The 21,537-nt window shown below is 42.8% G+C and overlaps 1 protein-coding gene and 5 non-coding genes across 7 annotated transcripts in view; 3 read left to right on the top strand and 3 right to left on the bottom strand.

Moving 5' to 3' along the window:
- The window catches only part of zgc:109889 (uncharacterized protein LOC553542 homolog), a 49,871-nt gene extending 35,288 nt beyond the window's left edge, over nt 1–14,583 (bottom strand). For both annotated transcript variants that reach the window (XM_042228357.1, XM_042228359.1), the window contains exon 1: nt 14,297–14,583. The gene's annotated coding sequence lies outside the window, so the exon portion shown is untranslated. The remainder of the gene's footprint in view (nt 1–14,296) is intronic.
- trnak-cuu lies at nt 1,115–1,187 on the top strand. Its single transcript has one exon. It is a non-coding gene; the product is annotated as a tRNA-Lys (tRNA).
- trnak-cuu lies at nt 1,586–1,658 on the top strand. Its single transcript has one exon. It is a non-coding gene; the product is annotated as a tRNA-Lys (tRNA).
- trnak-cuu lies at nt 10,697–10,769 on the top strand. Its single transcript has one exon. It is a non-coding gene; the product is annotated as a tRNA-Lys (tRNA).
- trnak-cuu lies at nt 11,207–11,279 on the bottom strand. The gene has a single exon. It is a non-coding gene; the product is annotated as a tRNA-Lys (tRNA).
- trnak-cuu lies at nt 13,221–13,293 on the bottom strand. The gene has a single exon. It is a non-coding gene; the product is annotated as a tRNA-Lys (tRNA).
- Nucleotides 14,584–21,537: the final 6,954 nt, after the last annotated feature.

The raw sequence follows: 21,537 nt of genomic DNA, 5'->3' as shown, positions 1-21,537 counted from the left end.
CCTGATTTAATCTGAAGGTTTTAACTGGGTCTTGTTCCAAAGTATGCAGTGAAAGACAATCCAACCACTCCCCATGAAGGCCGATCAATACCCACTACTGACATATTTATCGAGGTCCTCCTGTGACTGAGTGCTACACTGATGAGGCTGGCTAAAGATGCCCCAAAAAGGCCAAATGATCATTTAACTGCCAAGATATTCTGACTCAAAACCTGTGAAGCTAGTCTTGCCACATGCTAGCTGCTGTAGTAATGCCTCTCCTATTAAACCATGCTACGTATGACCTCACAGGTAAATGGGACTATAAAAACGACATCTAATTAAAAACACTTCAAAAGTTTGCTGACTTTGATCTGAAATGAGTTAGAGAGGCCTTTTCCCTGCAGGTTGTAGTGCAAAGTTTTACTGCAAAGTTTCACATCATTATGGCTTCATTAATGACTCAGTACCAAACTGATCAACATCTGCTCTTCATCCCATGAGAGCAATAAAAAAAAATCCAGAAACTGAATCTCTACAGCTTAAGCTAGTGAAATAACACATGTGGCCTATATGATCTCCAGCTCACTGTCAGGACATGTTGGGTATCTGTTCTCTGATAAAGTCCTGAAGTGGAATCCCTGGGATAACGCCACATTAGCAGAGACTGGAGATTTGCTGGAAACCCTATTGCCTTCAGAGCTCGGTTCATTCTTCATGGTGTAGATTGAACTAGGTGCTTGAAACGTTCCTCAGATATTTGGATCCATGTTGGTATGACAGCATCACACAGTTGCTGCAGATTTGTCAGCTCCACATCCATGAGAAGAATCTCCCGTTCCACCACATCTCAAAGGTGCTGTGTTAGACTGAGATCTGGTGACTGTGGAGGCCACTTGAGTGCAGTGAACTCATGGTCATGGTCAAGAAACCAGTTTGAGATGATGTGAGCTTTGTGACATGGTGTGTTATCCTGCTGGAAGCAGCCATCAGAATATGGTACACTGTGGTCATAAAGGGATGAACATGGTCAGCAACAATATCCAGGTGGGCCCTGCAGTTTAAACAAGAGTTAATTTTAAGTGTTACAGGGTGTGTGATGAAAACATCCCTTGCACAACCTCAGACAGTAAAAGCCCGGCTAGCTCAGTCGGTAGAGCATGAGACTCTTAATCTCAGGGTCGTGGGATCGAGCCCCACGTTGGGCGATATAGTTTTAGGTCAGAAATTACGAGGTTGCTCTCAGGTAAGAGTCTAACAACCCACGTGTACTGTTAGGTGAGCTCCAATCTAGTTGATCAATGGCAATGATAATTTGCATATTAACGATCAAGGAACTCGCAGTCCGTTGTTCATTCAGTGGGCTGGTTTCAATCATTATGCAAATGTACTGTTACTAAGATTGGGGAAACCTGCAGTCAGCTGAGACTGAAGAAGTTACTTGGATGAGTGACGAAAGGATTCTCCCACTGAAAACGCTACGTCCAGATGAACAGAATCAACCTTTTGGGATCTACTTACCTGGATGATTGAGGATGCATCAAGACACTATGAAGTCTGACTTATTGTAGAAGTTCTTACTCAGAAAGATTGAATGCCAATACAAGCCCGGCTAGCTCAGTCGGTAGAGCATGAGACTCTTAATCTCAGGGTCGTGGGTTCGAGCCCCACGTTGGGCGATATAGAATTTATGAGGTTTCTCTCAGGTGAGATTATAACAACCCACATGGGCTGAGAGTTCAGTTGGCAATGCTGTCTTGGCTCAACTGGTTCAAGGATGACACATGGTGTGCGTGAATTCCTGTCAGCTTGTTGCATTCTTTCAATTCTTCTCGCTTGAACAATAACTTTTAACCCACTGGATGTTTTCTCCTTTTCAGACTTTCAGACTCATGATGACTGTGTGAGAAATCCCAGCAGACTAGCAGTTTGTGAATTACTCAGACCGACAACCATCCCACACTCAAAGTCACTGAAATCACCTTTCCTCCTCACTCTGACGCTCAGTTTGACCTTGAGTAGGCTGTCCTGATCATATCTACATGCCTTAAAGCAGTGCCATGTGATACGGCTCATTATTCAAGTTACCAAACAGGCGAATGGGTGTAGCTAATGAAGTGACCAAAACCTTGAACCTTGAATTCAGGGTTTAAGCACAAGTGACAGAAATTTTACAAAACTATTGCTTATTCACATTTAAAACAGTAAAGAGACCCATTATGTATAAAATCCATAGAGAAAGATATGTTGATGAACAGATGAACAATTCGTAAAACATGCCTTGAGTTCTTCTTATGGAGTTTGACCAATCAGAAATCTGAAATATTTCTGGAGCCACACGAAAACATCATAAACAACTCTTTTTTCATGACTAAGATCATTTAACGTCTTTTTTCTGGATGAAGAAACATGCAGCTCTTCAGAACCTTGTGGAGCCAAGAAGCAAACACTAATATCTGTGTAATGTTAACAGCTAGGCTTGTACAGCCAAGCCTGATTGACAGTCTGGGAGCGCACAGCTATGACAACAGCAAAGCGAGCCAACACAGTGAAACAGAGCTAATGTTTTATTCTGAGTCAGGATTACTCTGGTTTTTGCTCTGCAGGCCTGGGAAGCTCTCAGTTTGGTGGAACGCCAAATGTCAGCTAACAAAAGGCATCCGCGAGTACGAAGCAGAACAAAGCACTAAATAATAAAACATTTAAAAAACTATGTACAAACAAAATGAGTGGGACGAGTGTTGTATGAAAATCACGTGTTAAAAGGCAGGCTCGATGCAACGAAAAGAGCAGAAAAGTGTTTGTTTCTTATGTTGCATGAACCACACTGAATGTTAACAGCAGCGATGTCAGTTACAGCTTCATTTCTACCACCCCCAACCCCCAGCACGCTGACTCTTGCTTCCTTTCTCCTCCCCTCTTCCCTCATCCTTTAACTAACTGTATCCCTTACGCCCTCCCCCCCGCTCAGACTCAGCTCTCTTTGATGTCTGCATTTGTTGATGCTCTTGGATGAGGAGCCATTCTGCAAAAACGATGGCAATTACGGCGGTAGCACACATGCACACCTTTTTTTTGCGCTAATCCTCACTAAAAACAAATAATGCAATAGAGAGAAGAAGCAGAGACGGGCGATTTAACGCTCTCTTTTTACTTCCTCTCTTTTTTTTTGCCCCCCTCTTTCTGTGAGAAGAACCAGCAGACTCTGTGGAGTTGTTGTCATGGTTTCTTGGGAAGCGTTTTCATTTTTTGGCGATCAGAGCAGGGCTGCGAGAGACAGAAGAGAGTTTACACCGAGGCGATCCAGTTTTGCGAGGGATCTCAGTCACTTCATTGTTTCCAGTGTCTGTGTGTGTGCCTACAGTACCTCTTAAGTGAGGCTGAATGCAGATGAGCTGTTATGAAACAGCTACTTTAAAGACAAAACACATCAGATAAACACCAAGTACACACACTCCTGACTGTCCAGCAGCATTTGCAATAACATTGAAAATCAGGGTTCTGGCTCCGTTTCCTAAATTCATCATCCTTTTTTGCCACATGGATCATTTAAACAAAGAGACCATTTATGGTCAAATTGCTGGTCTGGATTTGAAAGATAAAGCTGAATCAATCCTAATATCCAGTCCTATTTATAACTGGTGAGCGGGCTGTGCACCCGGTTACTGCTCTCTCGCCCCTCTTCACAAACATGGCTGTGGAAGCCAACTGTGCAGTTTCTAAAGTGTGCAAATGCTCTGCCTTTTTACTCAGACTGTAGATAAAAGATAAATGTATCCACTGTGATGAACATATTTTAAAGCCTTAATCTTTACATTCTTCATGGACGCATTTACATACTTCAAGAGGGCGGAGCACGCAGTTGTCAGCTAACACTAGCTAGCCTGGTTAGGCCTCAGGCACACAGGCCTAGGGACTGGAGGTTGGCAGGGAGAAAATGTGTGTTCCCTGAGCGGCTGGACAGTGGTTGCTGGCAGTTGCTAGGTTATTTAGATGCAACACCAAAAACCTGCCAATGATTGCTTTGGTCACTGCCGCGGTGGTTTGCATGGAAGACGCCTCCTTGTCTGCGAGCACTCGCTAACTGCATGCCAAAATATGCAGACTGGGCAAGCTTTAGCTAATATTCACACACTGGTGTGTGCTCCTGTTGAGCAGTGTGTGAGTGTTACACAGAAAGCACTTAGGCAAGGAAAAAAGTGAATGGGAGAACGAGGTTTGTAGTACAAAGTGCTTTAAGTGCTCAAGCAGATGCAGTGCATTCACAGCCCTTTTCCCTACTGATTGGTGGTTACCACTAACAGGTCTCTAGGCGTGTGTGACTGCGTGACCGGGTCTTTAGTAATCAAATTCCACAGCGACCTCCAACCAATTGCCAACCAGTCTCTAGGCCTCGGTGACCTTGGGGAAAAGGGTGGTGCTTAACCGACACAACCCATACACCACAGCAGACACAGGTGTGGTGCATGAGGTAATGAACACTGCCTCAGTCTCTTGAGATTAGTGATCAGAAGAGGTTATAGAACCAAAAGCAAAACCAAAAACAAAAGCAAGCACCTATGCTAAGTAGATTACAGGCACAAAGCTTGTTAGATAACAAAAAAGCTACCGAGCAGCCTCGAGCTAAATCACACAGAAGTATGAAACAGAGAGAGGAGCGCTGCTTACACTACAGCTTTACTCATGCTCGCTGATCCCCAGCACAGCCGATCCCTGAAGTCCAGTTTGTATCTGGTGTGATTGCTGCACGTGGGTTGGGGTGTGGAGTCGGTAGCATTTGTACACGTTAGAAATGTAGTGTGGTCACTAACCTTGCCCAAGCACGGACCTCAAAAACGTTCTTAACCGCAGAATTTCTAAATAATAAACGTATCTGTGCTCCGCCAGAGCGCTTCTTTAGAAACATGCGTGTGCATTAAAGACGAGGAGAGTGCGCGTGACAGGAAGGAGCTGAGATGCTGAAGCGAGGTGGAGCGTGCTTGGGCCTGCATCGGAGACGGGGAGGAGGAGGGGCCAACTGTGCTCGGGCACGGTGCGAGGTAACCAGGCCTAGTATGAATTAACTATAAATCATTGAAGCTCTCACAGCAAATGATTGGTGTTGGAGCTGGATAGCAGAACTAGGACACCGCTGCAATCGGTGACAGCTGAAGGTGAGACAGAGGAGGAGAAGTGAGGATGGAATCAGCAACACATGAGGGGGAAGAGCGCAATGACCACAGCTGTAACAGCTTTCCTCACGGAGTCCTGCAGGGACTGCTTTAAAACTCCGTGGGGTGCACTAAGGAACTACCTGATTAACCCCTTAATAAATATAGAGAACAGTTATTCCAAAGATATGGCCACAGAATAGCAGATGCCAGTCGCTTCAGACACACAATCATTTTCCATGCCCTCTTTTATCCTCCACTAATGTGGTTAGTAAACAGGTCAGCCACAGAATGAATGCAGTGAGCGCAGTGTTTCTGAGCTGCATTCAGTCCACCACTCTCTGTGTGTGTGTGTTGTGAAAACTCCCCGCGCACCCCTCTGCGACCCTCACAATTAAATGTGCCGACCTCAGCGCAATTGCAACAAGTCATCCAGCAGAACCGTGTGACCTGACACTGTCACACTTACAGCACACAGGCAAACTGGGCCTCCTGGTGCAGGGTTGGTGGGCGGTGAGCCCCGGATACTGGGACGAAGGCGAGGGGAGACGGGTCACATTAAAGCTGTGGATGTGATGCCTCACAGTGTCCCAGTTTCACTGCTCCCAGTTCAAAAATTGGGGAGGTGGAACGCGGCGAGCTCAGGCGAGAAAATCTGCTGGTTCCAGCTCTCTGACTCCTAAAGCTGAGGAGCTACATGCTAACAGTAGAAACATCAGAAAATCAGAATCTCTGGTTTAATTTGTATCATTTTTGCTGCGCTGGACGTTTTTGTGCTTGATTATGTAATTTATTCAAGGAAAAATAAGGCCTGTGCAGACTTGCCTTTTTTTAGTTTTATCCATTTGTGTCACTTTAACTGTTGGATCTCATTTTGTGTTGTAAAAAAAAAAATGAAATTTTTGTCCTTAAAACGCACTTTTCAATTTTTCAATTCAATTCAGTTTTATTTATTTTTAAAGACAATAATACAATGCAAGTGAATAAGATATACTTACTTCCTGACAGTGTTTGACCTCAGCACTGCGTTCCATGCTACTCAGCACGCATCATTTTTGAAAGACTCCTCATCTAAATAACTTTCTCCACCACAGCTGAAGCATATTTTGTGCTCATGACATTTTGGTAAAACTATATTTTTCCCCATTTCTGTTACCCTTCTCTTCTAAAAAATGAAATTGCTTTACAGTTACTAGGCCTAGTCTAAAAATCAATATCACGATTAGGTGATTGGGGAGGTCGTCTCATTAGAGACAGCATATCTCGCCTTTTAAAATACTAACAGAATATTTTTAAATTAACAGAACTGAAAGAAATCCCCTTTGTTTTGATAAATTTCCAATTAACTACCCAACAGTTACAATTATGTCATTACAAAGGCTCTTTAATTATCTGCACAATGGGTGGAGAGAAAAGAAAAAAACCTTCAAACGTGGCTTTTATTCCTGTGTACACGCACTGCTATCAGCTGATTTAAGCTAGCTGTGCAGGAAGGGAGGAGGAAAAGGGTGAAGTGGTGGGGTGGGTGATTTTGTCATTTTTAATGCATGAAAGCACAAGAGCGTGACAGTAAACTGCGTCGTGGACATATTTATAGCACTTCCACAACAACTTTGGCTGTTTGCAGGCATCCGTGCATGCAGACAGCATGCTAAAGCAAAGCTAGCGAAGACCTTAGAGGTGAGTGACCCTGGCCCAGCAGCCTGTCAGCAGTGCTGAACGGTCAGGCTCAGGGCTTCTATTTCACCACGCCCCGTCGTTTTCTTCTACTGCAGAGCTGCAGTGTTACAGACGACGTGGAATTTGTTAAAAACTGAAGGGTTCATCATTCTCATTATTGCACTGCACATATAACAAGTACTTCCACTGACAAACTGCTCTTTCCTTAACGATGTGTGACACGCTCACAGCTGAATGTTCTGCTCTAATGTGGCGATGAAGGCGTTCATGCAAAAAAACCCGTCTAAGTTCAAAGTCAGAGCTGCAACACAGCAGACCATCCATCCCACACAGATTTGCTTTTTCTGGCCAAGTGAAACGCTGCTGCACAGCAGAGCACCGTCAGACTCACAGGAAGCGGGGAATTGAGTGAAATCCAAGCTGTCTGTCGAGCAGCAGTGTGCAAGCCTCAGCCCACAGAAAGCTTCACTTTACAACATTACATTTTCCACTTTTTGATTAACTCTGGCAGAAAACACCTCAGAAACGCAGAGCTGCAGAACACGGGCCTCCTCTGTGGAGCTGAAAGGCGACACGTTGTCACGACATATTCGATGAAAAATAACTCGTATGGAATAACAGAAAACTCAATAATTGGAGGTTTTCAAATTTACAGATGTAAGTAATTAAGTAAGTGTGTTACTTGGTTTAGTAGATGCAGAAAACAGTGATTTCATAAAGTATTAGATCAAGTAAATTTGTAAAATCTTACATTGTAAAAGAGTAGGTAGAAAATACTTGAATTATAAGGTCAAGCACCCACCATGTTGCCATGGTAACTGCTCCCATCTTTTAAACAACAAGAGATAACAAATTTATTAAAGCAATGATGTCCTGTGATACAAGTACACGCTCACTGCTTTCCTAAGTGATAAGGAGGTAAGATAATCAAATGCACTTGATTAAATGATCATCAGCAAATGTGAGCGCCGCTGTAGCACAAGTTTTGGTGGTTTGGAGCATTCAGGTGTGCGTTACCACAATAAACAATCCTACCAGGAGTGCACGTCCCAGCACATTCACCCAAAATTCAGACTGTGCAATATTCAGAGAAACCGCAAACAACCGAATTCAATTTTAGCTTTTATTTATATAGCATCAAAAGACAACAGTTAAAAGTAAAGACCCTATAACAGAGAGAAACCCTCAATAATCAAACAACCCAAGGGCAACATCTCACACTCTAAAACTGGGTCATGCAACAGGACAACGATCCCAGCAGATCTACAACAGAATGACTGAAAAAGAGAACATTTCAAGGTGTTGCAACGATCCAGACCACAACCTGTTTAAAACCTTCAGAGAGCCGTGCATAAATGAATGCAGTGGCTCTTCCCACTGAGAACAGAAGCACTCAGGTCCTGACGACCGGGTGAGAAAACAATATCACATTCTGCAGATTCTGAGGGAAAACACGGCCTGGAAACGCATCCAGCTGAGAGAGACAAAAAGTAAATATTTCCTGCCAACAATCTGAAATAATTTCCCTAAAGAACGGTGCACCAGAAGTAAGTTAATAATAAATGGACTCTGACAGTGCAGCCAGCAGGAGAAATCAAGTAAGAAACGGGGAATGTGAGGTTTGTACACACAGAAAACAGCAGAAAGATATAAAGAACAACATCTATAACATGCAAATCAACTAAAAAATTTACTTTCAACCACTTTAGGCTTGGTACATATTCGACATGCAGTCATTGATCCATCCATCTTCTTCTGCTTACTCAATTCCAGTTGGAGCCTATCCCGGCTATTATAGCGTGAGAGGTGGGGTGCACGAGGACAGGTCACACTCATATTCACCCTACTAGCGCCTACTTAACTAGACTCGACTCTGTTTTGATCATTTTCCATTACAACTGAGTACCACCTCAATGTGGGTAGGGTTGTTATAACAACGCAGTCTAAAGCCCCTTTTCCATTAGTACCTACGCTTATTGGCTCGCCACCGATCGCCACGACTCGACTCGGATCAACTGGTTTTCCATTATAATCCAGTACTACCTAACGTGCGTGATCGCCATTGTAGCAATGCGTCCCAGCGTCCTGCGACGTAATTAATATGCAACACTAACGCTACAAAAAGTGGACGTTGAGGCAAAAATATACCTGCTGCTCGGTCTGTGGCTTTTCATTAGACTCGGGGATCACGGTGTTGGTTTTTGTAGCCATATTCCTCATTGCTGGGTTTCAACAATGGTGGTTTTAACTTTTATCAACGAGATGGTCTCATGACTCATCGAGTGACGCTACTTACCAGCTAATCAGTGGGATGCAGTCTGACGATGGCACATTTTAGTAGCTGCTCGGATCGCTTGGAAACCCGGGCAAGCAGGCACTAAAAAAGTACCTGGTACCAGGTACTACGGCCTAATGGAAAACACTGCTTTCTTTTAAGTTGCCAAGTGAATATTTAAAAAACATATCTGAGCAGAGCTCTGTTTATGTTTTAAGACAAAAATAAGACACTCATGAGAAGTAAATGGGGCAGTGGCTCTAAGCGAATATGATACAACCACCTTTAAGTAAGAACAGAGCATGGAAAATTCACGACAGCCAGATCCTATTCAGCATGTCAGATGGTTATTCAAACAACAAAAAAGCCCAAGAGTCCACCTCTAAGCGGCCACATCACTCAGCGTGAGTGCACCCTGAAGAGCCTGCTGTGTATCTTCAGAAGTAATTCAAACCATTAACCACAACTGAACACGTGTTGGAGGGAAAATCCGAGGAAGGCAGAGATCTGTTGCAATAATACAATAAAATCCCCACTTCCTGTCACCTGGAAATGTTTAAAGCTGACCAGCTCTGGTTCAGAGGCAGAGAAACAGGCTGGAGGTTCAATACCAGAACAGGCCCCTCAGGGAGGAAAGAACAGCAAATGCATGTCTGGAAAATGAATAATGTGCCTTCTACTGGAGAAAAAAAGAGGATCCCCTGAACGGCTGACTCCTGAAATACAGATTTTGGTGAAAACACGGCACTTCCTGATGGAATCCTAATCATCCTCTGAGGCAAACGTGGGAGACTGAGGGTTAAATCTCTCACAAAGTCAGAAAAAAACACGCACAACTCATCTAAGATGGAAGGCTGTTTCCAGCTGGAAGCTACCCATTTATTTCTGCAGGGATGAAACTGAGAGTTCAAGCATCAACATCACTGAATCAGAGCTAATAAGCACTCATATGTGACTTTTAGACAACAACCTTCATTTGAATCTAGGGGACCGTGAGGTCTCTAAAAGACCAGAAACTCAGAGGAGTGAGGCACAAACAAAGGGCTGAAGCTATATTTGATCCTTGTTCTGAAAAGAACGCTCATAAACAGGCCTGGTGCTGAACATAAACACAGCCTTCATCGCAAAGCGTGGATAAAGGACGAGTCGAACTAACTTGTTTCTTTTATGAGATTAAAGGAAAGATGTGTTCCAGTCATTTTACTGTGTGTGTTATTCTGCTGGTCACATGCTGGAACACGGTCAGGAACAACACTCAGGAAGGCTGCGGTGTTTAAAGGATCCATGACACCACCATCATCCTGAACCATACAGGGCAGGATGGAGCCGTGCTTTCATGTTGTTTCATGCCAAATTCAGACTCTATCTTCCAAAAGCTGCAGTGGAAATCGAGACTCAGAGATTTTGGTAAATATTGACATGATTCAGGATTCAGGACGAGAATCTCCTGTTCAGTCTCCCGCTTTATTGGATTGAGGTTTGGTGACCGTGGAGGCCATTTAAGTATAGTGAACCAGTCTGAGGTGATTTCAGCTCTGGGCCATGGTGTGTTATTCTGCTGGACAATATTCAAGTAGCCAGTGGTGTTTCGAAAACTCATCCAGCAGTGCAAGCCCGGCTAGCTCAGTCGGTAGAGCATGAGACTCTTAATCTCAGGGTCGTGGGTTCGAGCCCCACGTTGGGCGTTAATATTTTAGGACTTTACGGTCTAGTACAGATAATTGCTATAAAGTCTGCCTAATTGTGAAAGCTGTTAGTCAGAATGTATTAATCTGCACACTGTGTAATCCACAGTTCATCCAGTGTGCAGATTAATACATTAATACTAGCTGGTGGCTTAGTGGTAAATGACTGGTACTTGATAGGAGCTCTTGCAATGACTTCTTACCACTAGCCTCACTCACACACACAAGCTTTATTAACCAAAAGTTCACATTCAGAGGATTCATTGACTGTCAAGAATTTATCAACATGCAGACTACAGAATCTGAGGATTCAACCAAAAACCTTCACAATTAGGAGACAACCTCCACACCAAGATTCAGTATGATGCCCAAAGAAGCTTGTTTTTCAGCAGCTTACATGACAGTAAACTGATGTAAGTTCTGTCTTAAAAGAGAATCGCCCAACGTGGGGCTCGAACCCACGACCCTGAGATTAAGAGTCTCATGCTCTACCGACTGAGCTAGCCAGGCTTACACAACCTAAAGTACTTTCATTTCCAGGGGTATAACATACCATATAAGCAGGTCATCATCTTGACCACATCGACATGAACAGATGCATCAATTTACTGCCAGGTGGCTGATTAGATATTTGAATCACTGCAGGGATTTTAATTCATTACTCAAGAGAAGAAAATGCTATTCTGGCTCAGTTCCCATGTAAAAAAAAGAAAGAAAACAAAGGTTCTAACACACCAAAGTTCTAAGAATGACAAAATAATTAGTGGATCTACAAACAAATAAATAGTACAAAACACTGTGTAAGGATGGGCGGATGGATTTTTGCTAGATAAGTCTTAATGGATGTTGCTAAGTAATAGGCTAATAAGTAATAGCACCATAATGCATTAAGTAAAAACACTTAGGAAATAACTTCCTCAAAACAGGCCTTAGTTTAGTGCCTGTACACATTAATAATGTATTTTCACAAGTGTTATCTAATTGGCTGTAGTCAGGGCATCAGTAACTGTAAGTGGACTAAAAATACCTTTGGGGGAAAGGGGGGATTATGCATGTAAAAAGCCCTTGAAAACCAGAAAACTAGCCTTTGTGGCCACAGCAGAGCGCATGCCTTTGTCACCCAGCACAGCATCGCCCCTCCTTTGTCTTTGCTTCAAGCCCTGAAGTAACTCTGTGTACAAGTGTACGAATGTGTTTATGTGTGTACAGTTAGGCATCTGTGTGTGTGTTGTGCTGTGTATCCCCTGTTGGAGCGTTTATGCTTATTTAGTGCTCACCGCTCTTCGCCCTTATTCCTCGATGATTCGCTTATGTAAGAAATCAGCGCAAGCCTCTCTGAGCACCGTCTCCAATGAATACAGCAGCTACACAAACGCACATAAAAGAAGCCTATTATCTAATCACTGTTCACCCAGGCTGGAGTCTAGACTTGAAAGGATTCACAGAACTGGACTCAGTACATTAGTTCATAACAGAGCACTTATTTTCAGTGGCCGAATCTTGAAGTCATTCCACTTCCTGGATCGCTTGCACTGGTAGAGGCCTCACTTTAAGATCCTATCCAATCCATGCAGATAAAGCTGTCATTCTGATTGGCTGCTTAATGTAAACAGAAGGTTTGTACTAGAGGTGGGTGGGGCTTCTGTGCTCTGCACTCACTGACATCATATAGACTTATTGGTAAAAAAAGAAAAAAGAAAAAAAAGAAATCTGAAACCAAGTGTTTAGAGAGGTCTAAAGCTACTGTCATCACCTGAGGATTGAACCACCAACCCTTGTCAAGGAGGAAACAACCTCCTCTATGCCCTGAACGATTAGACCTTCCACTTGATGCATCAGGACTCGGTGTTACGCCAAAGGAAGCTTCTCCTCTGCAAAGTGGTAGGAGTGTGGCCTATTCTACCTTCTGAGTAACAGATTGCACATAAGCCAGACTTTATAGTAATTACTTGTAGTTTGCTGAGCCCCTTTTCCATTAGTACTTACTCAGATCGCCACGATTTTAAGGGTTTTCCATTAGGTCATAGTACTTTGTACTAAATGGTGCCTGCTCGCCCGGGCTTCCAAGCAATCTGAGCAGGTCATGCAGGCCACCGATTGGCTGGTAAGTGGCGTCACTCAATGAGTGATTAGAGTGTCTCATTCACAAAAAATCAAAACGTCCATTTCTGAAACCCGGCAATGAGGAAAATGGCTACAAAAACACGATGTGGTAGATACGTGAAAAGCCACAGACCGAGCAGAAGGTATATTGTTGCCTCGACGTCCACATTTGTTGAAGCGTTCATGACTCATACCAATTATGTCACAGGACGCTGGGCTATGTTGCTTTGACAACAACCATTACTTGATTGTAATGGTAAACCAGTTGAGTAAATCCAAGGAGGTATAAATGGAAAAGGGGCATTAAACTGTAAACCATCCATAATAGGTTCTGTCTTAAAAGTTCAGCACCCAACGTGGGGCTCGAACCCACGACCCTGAGATTAAGAGTCTCATGCTCTACCGACTGAGCTAGCCAGGCTTACAAAAGATTAAACACTTTTGCCTGTTGGGAACATATAGATACAAATAAACAACAGATTAAATTTTACTGAATAAATAATAAAGATTTGGATGACAACCAGACAAGTGTCTAATTCCTTTGCCCCACCCCATTTTTCGGACCATTATCCCCTGCCTCTTGCTTAAATAAAACATGGTAGAGAACCAATAATGTGCACAAATCCCTCCAGGTGGCTGAGTTGGCTGGATTCACATTGCAGCAGGCCTCCATACTGGGAATATGAAATGAATTAATTAATTAAATTAAACACAGGAGCAACAGGAGCATCCTCGGGAGCAGAAGCAGCAAGAGAGGAGCCACAATAATAAAAACTTACTCATCTGGAATCTTTTTGATCTGACTGAGGCCTGTTTCACGGTTAAAGACATGAAAGCACAGCTTAATGGCCAATTTAATTCAGTATGGACGTATTAAAATATCTGCAGGAATTCCAAAAATTCCAAAGTCAGGTACGCAGAGACAGAAAAACAGGGGGGACAGACACGTAGAGACAAAGTGGATCCTCTGCGCACGCTAATCCCCCCCACACCCTGCACACCTCCTGCATAAGCCCCACTGCTCTTTTTTTCTAGCCGCCACAAGCTAGTTTGCAGCCAAATCCCACAACACATTCTCCCAACTGCTGACATTTTGTTGCAGCCAGTGAGAGAGAGAGAGAGGGGAGGAGAGGCACCTGACCAACCGCACTGGGAGAGATGGAGGGGGGGAAGCGACGATCACGATTACAGGAGGGAGAAAATGGTGCGAAACCCGGCCGTCCTAAAGAAGCATGCAGCTCTTTCCTCTCGATTATCAAAGGGCTTCGTGTTTTCTGCGCGTGCAGCTCCGTGATGCAACAACAACAACAACAAATGCGCCCTCCCTTTCCCTTTCCCCCGTGTACCAGCTCCCAAGGGGAGCAGGCATGTGTCCACACCATCGCTGTCAAACGCAAAACCGATTTTTAGACGCCCCCTCTTACCTGGCTTCGGGCTCTCCCGTCACCTTCTCCTCTCCGCTTCTCCTCTCTCGGTTATTTAAACGCTTCTCACCGTTTCTCCTTCTCACCCTGCTCCGCATTTCATTTCGGAACGACCGTGTTGGAGGCTCGGGCCGGAGGGAGGATGGATGGTTGGATGGAGAAGAGGCGGAGCGGGCAGAGGAGCGGAAGCCTTTGAAGTGGAGAAATCTGGGTCCCTGCTCGCGTGGACCGGATTTATGTCGTTTCCAAGGCAGCGTCCGTCTAACCCGATGACCGCCAAGCTGCAATCTAGCGTACTGAGAAACCACTTCCGATTTGTCCTTCAAAATAAAAGTCTACTCTTTTTTTTTTAGGTTTCTTACACACAAGTAGGTAAAACGTATTCACACGGCGCGTTTCAAAGATACAAATCACAAAGTGCTTAACAATAATGTAAAGTAATAATTCTTCTGAATCTGAAATACTAAAGAAACAAAAAAGCATTTACAGTGCAGGTGATCAGAGGCACTCGAGATACAGTAACTTACTCAAGGATACGTCAACATGTAGAGTAGAGGATTTCGGAATGAACCACTGGCCTTCCGATGAAAAAAAACAGTCTTATCTATGGATCGGGATTAATTACACTCAGCAGACTGGAAGAACCAGAACTTGTTCCTGCTTCCACTATAAGCCAGACTTCACAGTAGATCATCGTAGCTTCGTAGCATCATACTTGTGAATGATTTAAGGTCATAGCACAAAACACTAACACCCAACGTGGGGCTCGAACCCAGACTCATGCATTTCCGACTTAGCCGGGCGCGGACACTGGGGTGATAGTGGACATAGAACTGAAAGTAAGTACACTGGTTGTCTTGTGAGACAAAATACATCCTCTTTACTGCATGAGTCTGTAACCAGCTGTATCCTTTTACTGTCCATTACCAGCTTTTCCATACATCCACTCTCTTCTGCCTATCCCAGCTATCATAGGGCGAGAGCTGGGGTACACCCTGGACAGGTCGCCAGTCTGTCGCAGGGCTAACACATACAGACAGCCAACCATTCGCATTCACACTTATGGGCAATTTAGAATAACCAATTAACCTAACTCCACTAACTGCCACAAGATAAATAATATCAGCAGGGTGCCATTTCAAGGTAGTAACACTGTGAACAAACAAACAACAACAACAAAAAAAAAAACAAGAAAAAGGGGAAAAAAGGCAATTTTTCCATGATTTTATCATTTCATCTGTAACTATCAGAACAAGAGCACTCACACAGTATAACTCTCTCCACAGGGTAAGAGCTATAATAAAACTGGATTTATTACGTTTTTATTACAATATGACGACATCAGCCTGCTTTTATATTTCCACATAAATGTGGCCGTGACCTCTGATCTATGTTGGATTACATACTAAAATGGTGTATTTTTCTGTGTCTAACTATCAGATTGGAGAAGAGTTGGCTTTAAAACTTAACCAAAGTAATCCAAAGCTTAGTATGTCATTGTGACGTTTGAAGACAAAGAAAATTGTGGGTAATATAAAACTTTGAGTGGTTTTCACATTTGATGTGGCCCCGACTCAAGCTACTATTGGTTTCTACTATATCACAAAATTGGAACATGATAAACAAACTAACAGGTCATTACACATTCCTTCCTTTCTTAGGGAGAAATATCAGCACTGGGTCACAGCTACGATTCAGTGACATTTCATGGTAGTAACAACATTAAAAAGAAGTATGATTTTTCATGTTTTTATCATTTCAGCTATTAAAAAATAGACTGGTCAAGCACAGGACATTGTGCTATAACAATTTTCACATTTCCACATATGCTACAGGCCAGGTAACTCTACATTCTGAATGTGCAGTCTCCTTGAGAGTTTACATTTTATACGAGCTAAAATGTCCATGACTTTTTGTATTTTTAAGAGGGTGTTAAAAAAAAAGCATTATAAAACAAATGACATGACTATTTCAAAGCATGAATTTCATTTCATGGATTTTAGATTAAAAAGGAATTTTAATGAAATTTGCTGTGAAATAATTAGTAAAATCTGGGAAAATTACAGGGGAGGAGGGACATGAAATGAAAGCCTATAAAAAAATCAACGGGAAGAGGCAAGTCTGATGGCTAGGGCCCAGTTATTTTAATGTTGTATTTTCTATTTTGTTTAAGTTGTTTTATTAGTTTGGCTTTTTATGTTTATTTGAAGTTTTTATTTTGTTTTTTAAATTAAGTTTCGTTTCAGAGTGGATTGTCTTGTTACAGTTTTAGTTTCAGTTAACTATAATAATCCTGCCATTTTTTGCCCGCTGAGCTAGAAACATAAACTACATCTCATCATGTCCTTTAGTTTATCTGTTTTATTATTTACTCCCCACCTCCACCCCAGCCTCCTCTTCTGTGCGGACTATGATGCTCACAGAAGGATAGCAGCTAAAACGTTTACAAGATGGTAGTGAGAGCAGCTAAACGCTGGTCTGCATAAATATATTTACCTACAATTTTTCAATCATTTTAAGACCTTTATGCTGACAGCTGAGGCCCTTTAACAGCCGCCGTTTCTCGCTGCTACCTTCCGCTAGCTTGACGCAGCTGTCAAATCAGAGGGCTGCAGCAGATTGGCGAAAGAGCGCGTGCGCTGTCCGAAGCATTCCGACGATTGCCGGCGGCGGCCGAGGACCACCACCCACACTCCGCGTAGCAGAGCGGGGATGAGCAGGCAGAGCCGCCGCAGGCCTCCGGGAATACGACACTTCCATTTAAATACACGTCGATCGGAGGCTCGTTTCTCTTTAATTAAGGAAGAACAACTACATATCTTATCTCTCTCTCTCTCTCTCTCTCTCTCCTCTCCCTCTCTCTCTTCCTCTTCTCTCTCTCTCTCTCTCTCTAATATATAATTACATATTGTTATTTACACAAAATGGAACCCCAAACTGTTCCCGGTATACTGACTTTTAGGACCTTAAGCCTGTAGTATCTTCATTATCGTTAGGGCCCCTCCTCATCCTTTTCTTCTTCTTTGGTGCAACCCTATAAATTTGGGGACCTCTTGGCCTCTCCCCTTTTCTACATTCCCCTGTGGGAGAGGTTGGTGTCATTTATTTTCCAACACTAATATATCTTTATCCACCCTGATGTTCTGATTGTGTGTTTTAGTCATTCATTTTCACAATTACACCTGTCTTTACTAGATACTGTGAATATGTGTATAAGCACTGTCTCTCTCTCTCTCCCTACATACTCACTACACACACACACACACACACACACACACACACACACACACACACACACACACACACAACACAACAAAAAATATATGTGTGTGTGTGTGTGTGTGTGTATTAAGGTTAAGGTAGACTGTTGAAAGAGAAAAATGCTCTTCATATTTTTATCAATGACTAAAGACAGTATCTGGAGTCTAGTTTATGTCCTAAATCAGCAAACTGTTCTGTGTTCTTGCTCCAGACTGCTGACCACAGGAGGAAAAAATGACTCACATGTGAACAGCATGTGGTGTGAAGGGACAGGCTTGAAACAGCAATTTAACTAAAACCAACCATCCACCTACTGAACTGAAAAGGAAACTGTATCACCCGTTGGCCCGGTCAGTACAACAGGATGACAATCTCTGTAAAAGGATGCCAATCATGGTATATGGCTTAGCAGTGCAGCTCACGGAGGTGTTGGAGATGCCTTTCATCGGGCCACCAGGTATGCTGTCTGAGCCAGCGTTGCTCCCGGAGCCACTTTACAGCTCCACCTGTCTGTCAACAAGCTGTAAAATCACCCTGGATAAGAAGCAGCTTATCCTGGTTGTGGTAGACATTATCAGAATACACACTGCACTTTGTTGGGTATGAGGCTGCATAGGGATAATAATGTACACTTTTATTGATCCCCGTGGGGAAATTCTTCTCTGCATTTAACGCATTCACTTAGTGAAGCAGTGGGCAGCTTATCCAGTCCTCATAAATAACCTTACACACTGCTGCTGTGCCCCCTTTCACCCACAAAGTGGCGCTGTTGCTTCATATGTCACCTCTGTCTCTGTCCTGGGTGCTGACTTCTGTGTCGCTGTCCGTGGTGCTGATTTGCCACCCAGAAAGGAGCTCAGTAAATAGCAAATAAATACATAAACAAACACGATTAATCCTGTAAACTTACCCACATGTAATTATGTGTTTATGTAGCTGTCCACTTTTATTCGCGGGTATTTGGCTCCGTTATGCTTCCCTGCAGTGCCATTATGCTTAATTGCCTATATTAGCATAACCAGGACTTCTGAGGGATGTGTAGGGGATGACTTATTGCATGCAGTATGCTTCACATGTTCTGGCCTGATATACAAGCAGGAAACCTGGATCTGGCAAAGTGAGACTTACTCAGAACAGGTGAAACAGAGGACAACGGGGGTGATGTCATGCGGTGGCTCGTTCTCATTACCTGTTGTACTTGTGGAAATTCCTGACATTGTAGTTGTTCATTACCACTCTGATCACATTGTTTGGGTTGCTCTGCTGCCATCTTGTGACTGAGAATCAAATGATAAACCCTGTGAAGCTACAGACTGTGGGGAGGACGCCACTGGCTGGGAGCAGAACAACTGTAGGGAAAAGATGAAGTGAAGATAAGGAGACTGCTGATTGATTATGATGATTGTAATGATGTGTATTAAGGTTGGATCCCTTCTTATTGTTACTGCTAATGAAAATTGTGGTATGAGATGCGTGACTTGTTTTCAGCCTCTGAAATGAAAAAGAGTGAAAGAAAAAGTTTCAGAAGGGACATACAGATCTACTTATTTTTTAAGCTTGTGTAGGCTTCTTTTCCAATAACCTGAGCACAAGCCAGTGAGAAGTGATGATGAAGATTGAGAGAGGAGTGGGTTTCTTAGGAGGTTTGCTGGTGGGAAGAAATGTTTCCTATGCTACACTCACAGGAGGAAAAATAGAGAATAACCATTATTGCGAGTGTGTGCAATCAACTCGTTGCCATTGAAGTGGTTGCCTCAAAGATGAGGACCAGGTATGTGACCACTCATAGCTACCATCTTCAAAGCAAAAGTCAGTCTGCTCTCAACTTGCAGCTGAATGAGGTCAGGTTGACCCTTACATGCAATTTGTTTTTGATAATATGTTAAATAACTGGGAATAACTGCAAACCCGTTGTGGTACACCTAAAGAGAAATTCATATTTACTACTCACATTCAGAGTCCAGCCAGATTCATCCATCCGAGGTGCGATGATTGATCCATGTATCGATGGTATCATTACCAAAGAGCGATCAAAGTATTGGATCAATAGGGTGAAAGGATCAATACTTTGTTTCTATCCTCTAAGTTTGCCACGCTTGACTTTTCTCAGTTCATGGGCAGTTATTTTGCGCCTTGGTTTTTCCACACGCTTCTTGCGACCCTGTTGACTATTTTGAATGAAACGCTTGATTGTTCGATGATCACGCTTCAGAAGCTTTGCAATTTTGAGACTGCTGCATCCCTCTGCAAGATATCTCACTATTTTTGACTTTTCTGAGCCTGTCAAGTCCTTCTTTTGACCCATTTTGCCAAAGGAAAGGACGTTGCCTAATAATTATGCACACCTGATATAGGGTGTTGATGTCATTAGACCACACCCCTTCTCATTACAGAGATGCACATCACCTAATATGCTTAATTGGTAGTAGGCTTTCGAGCCTATACAGCTTGGAGTAAGACAACATGCATGAAGAGGATGATGTGGACAAAATACTCATTTGCCTAATAATTCTGCACTCCCTGTATAAGACTAAGGTAGTTGGCAAATGTTTCCCCGGGGGTCCAGACACCATTTAAAGGTTCCGGGAGAGACCATTGGTAAAGAGAGTGTGGTGAATCTTTTTGTGCTTGGGTTTCTGGGTTTTTATAATATTGGGTTTGGTGTAACATTAAAGTGTGAAATATTTATTAATATGTAAATGTGAAAATGTATTTATGTATTTATTTATTCTTATTGATATATTGTATACTGTGGTGGAAGGTTGGGATTTAAGAATTTACCTGAGAGTGGAATAATGGTTTAGTCTGTGACAGCTGAACATATTTAAGGCTGCCAGTTGTCATTAGAGGGGGATTTTTGTGCTGTGAAGAAGCTCGAAGTTAATTGTTGTAAGGAGAGCTGTATAGCAAATAAATACTTTTTGTTCCACTACACTTGCCTTGGTCCATCTCACTGTGTTTCCAGCTGCTAAGGGCCGTCTTGTTACATCGTGTTAGCTAATTGTACTGGAAAGCAAAAATCACAGTGATTTAGTGTTTATCTCATAAATAACGACACCCTGCTCACCCCTATATAAGCTTTTATAGGTTAAAAATATTGGTATTGGTTTTGTCAATACTTACTCTGTATTCATTTGGAACTGGATCGATATCAAAATTTGCTGTATCAACACACCACTTACTCATAGATTAGAAACAGAAACGTGAAGGCAATCTGTCTGCATTTAAAAATTATACAGCAGCTATTAGAAAACCTTTAACAAACTATCTGAGACTGATTGCAGTCAGGACTGCAATAGTTTGGAGACAGGTTGCATTCTATGCAGTTGCCTTAGTGGCCCGCTACAGTCAGACAAGACATAAAATAATGTATTTGGCCACAATGATAAGAGGGATGTGTGGAGGAGTAAAAGTGAGGCTCTCAAACCTGAGAACACTGTAACAAATGTCAAGCATGGTGATGGTAGCATCACAATCTAGGCTGTTTTGCTGCCAGTGATGCTGGTACATTGTGCAAAGTGGATGGAATAATGAAGAAGGACTCTGTCCAAATTGTTCAGTTTCACCTCCAATCAACAGCTGGATGATTGGAACTTGGACACAGTTAGGTGCTCCATGAGGAAAATCTTCCCAAACACACATCGTAATTAGCTTTGGAATAGATAAAGCAGGCTAACATTAAGCTTCTGGAAAGGTCTTTCCAAAGCCCGATGAAAATTTATGAAAACTATAAAACTGCTCAGACCTAAATAAATAGGTCTATTTAAATGAACTCTACCAATTTTACCAAACAGAGTGGTCACATATCCAGTCAGAATTATTTTCCGAGACTTGTTGATTGATACCAAAAACAACCCAGTCAGGGTGCAACGTAAGGGACATTTAACCAAATATTAGTGAGGGTGTATGTATATATTTGAGCCTGTGTTGATTAGAGAAAACCCAAAATAAATTCAAACTTGTGCACCTAATTCTCATTT

Source organism: Haplochromis burtoni, unplaced genomic scaffold, assembly GCF_018398535.1.
Source record: "Haplochromis burtoni strain Fernald_Lab_line unplaced genomic scaffold, NCSU_Asbu1 Contig_319, whole genome shotgun sequence".
Lineage (NCBI taxonomy): Eukaryota > Metazoa > Chordata > Actinopteri > Cichliformes > Cichlidae > Haplochromis > Haplochromis burtoni.
The sequence above is the reverse complement of the archived record's forward strand: the minus strand, read 5'-3'. Positions and strand labels throughout refer to the sequence as shown.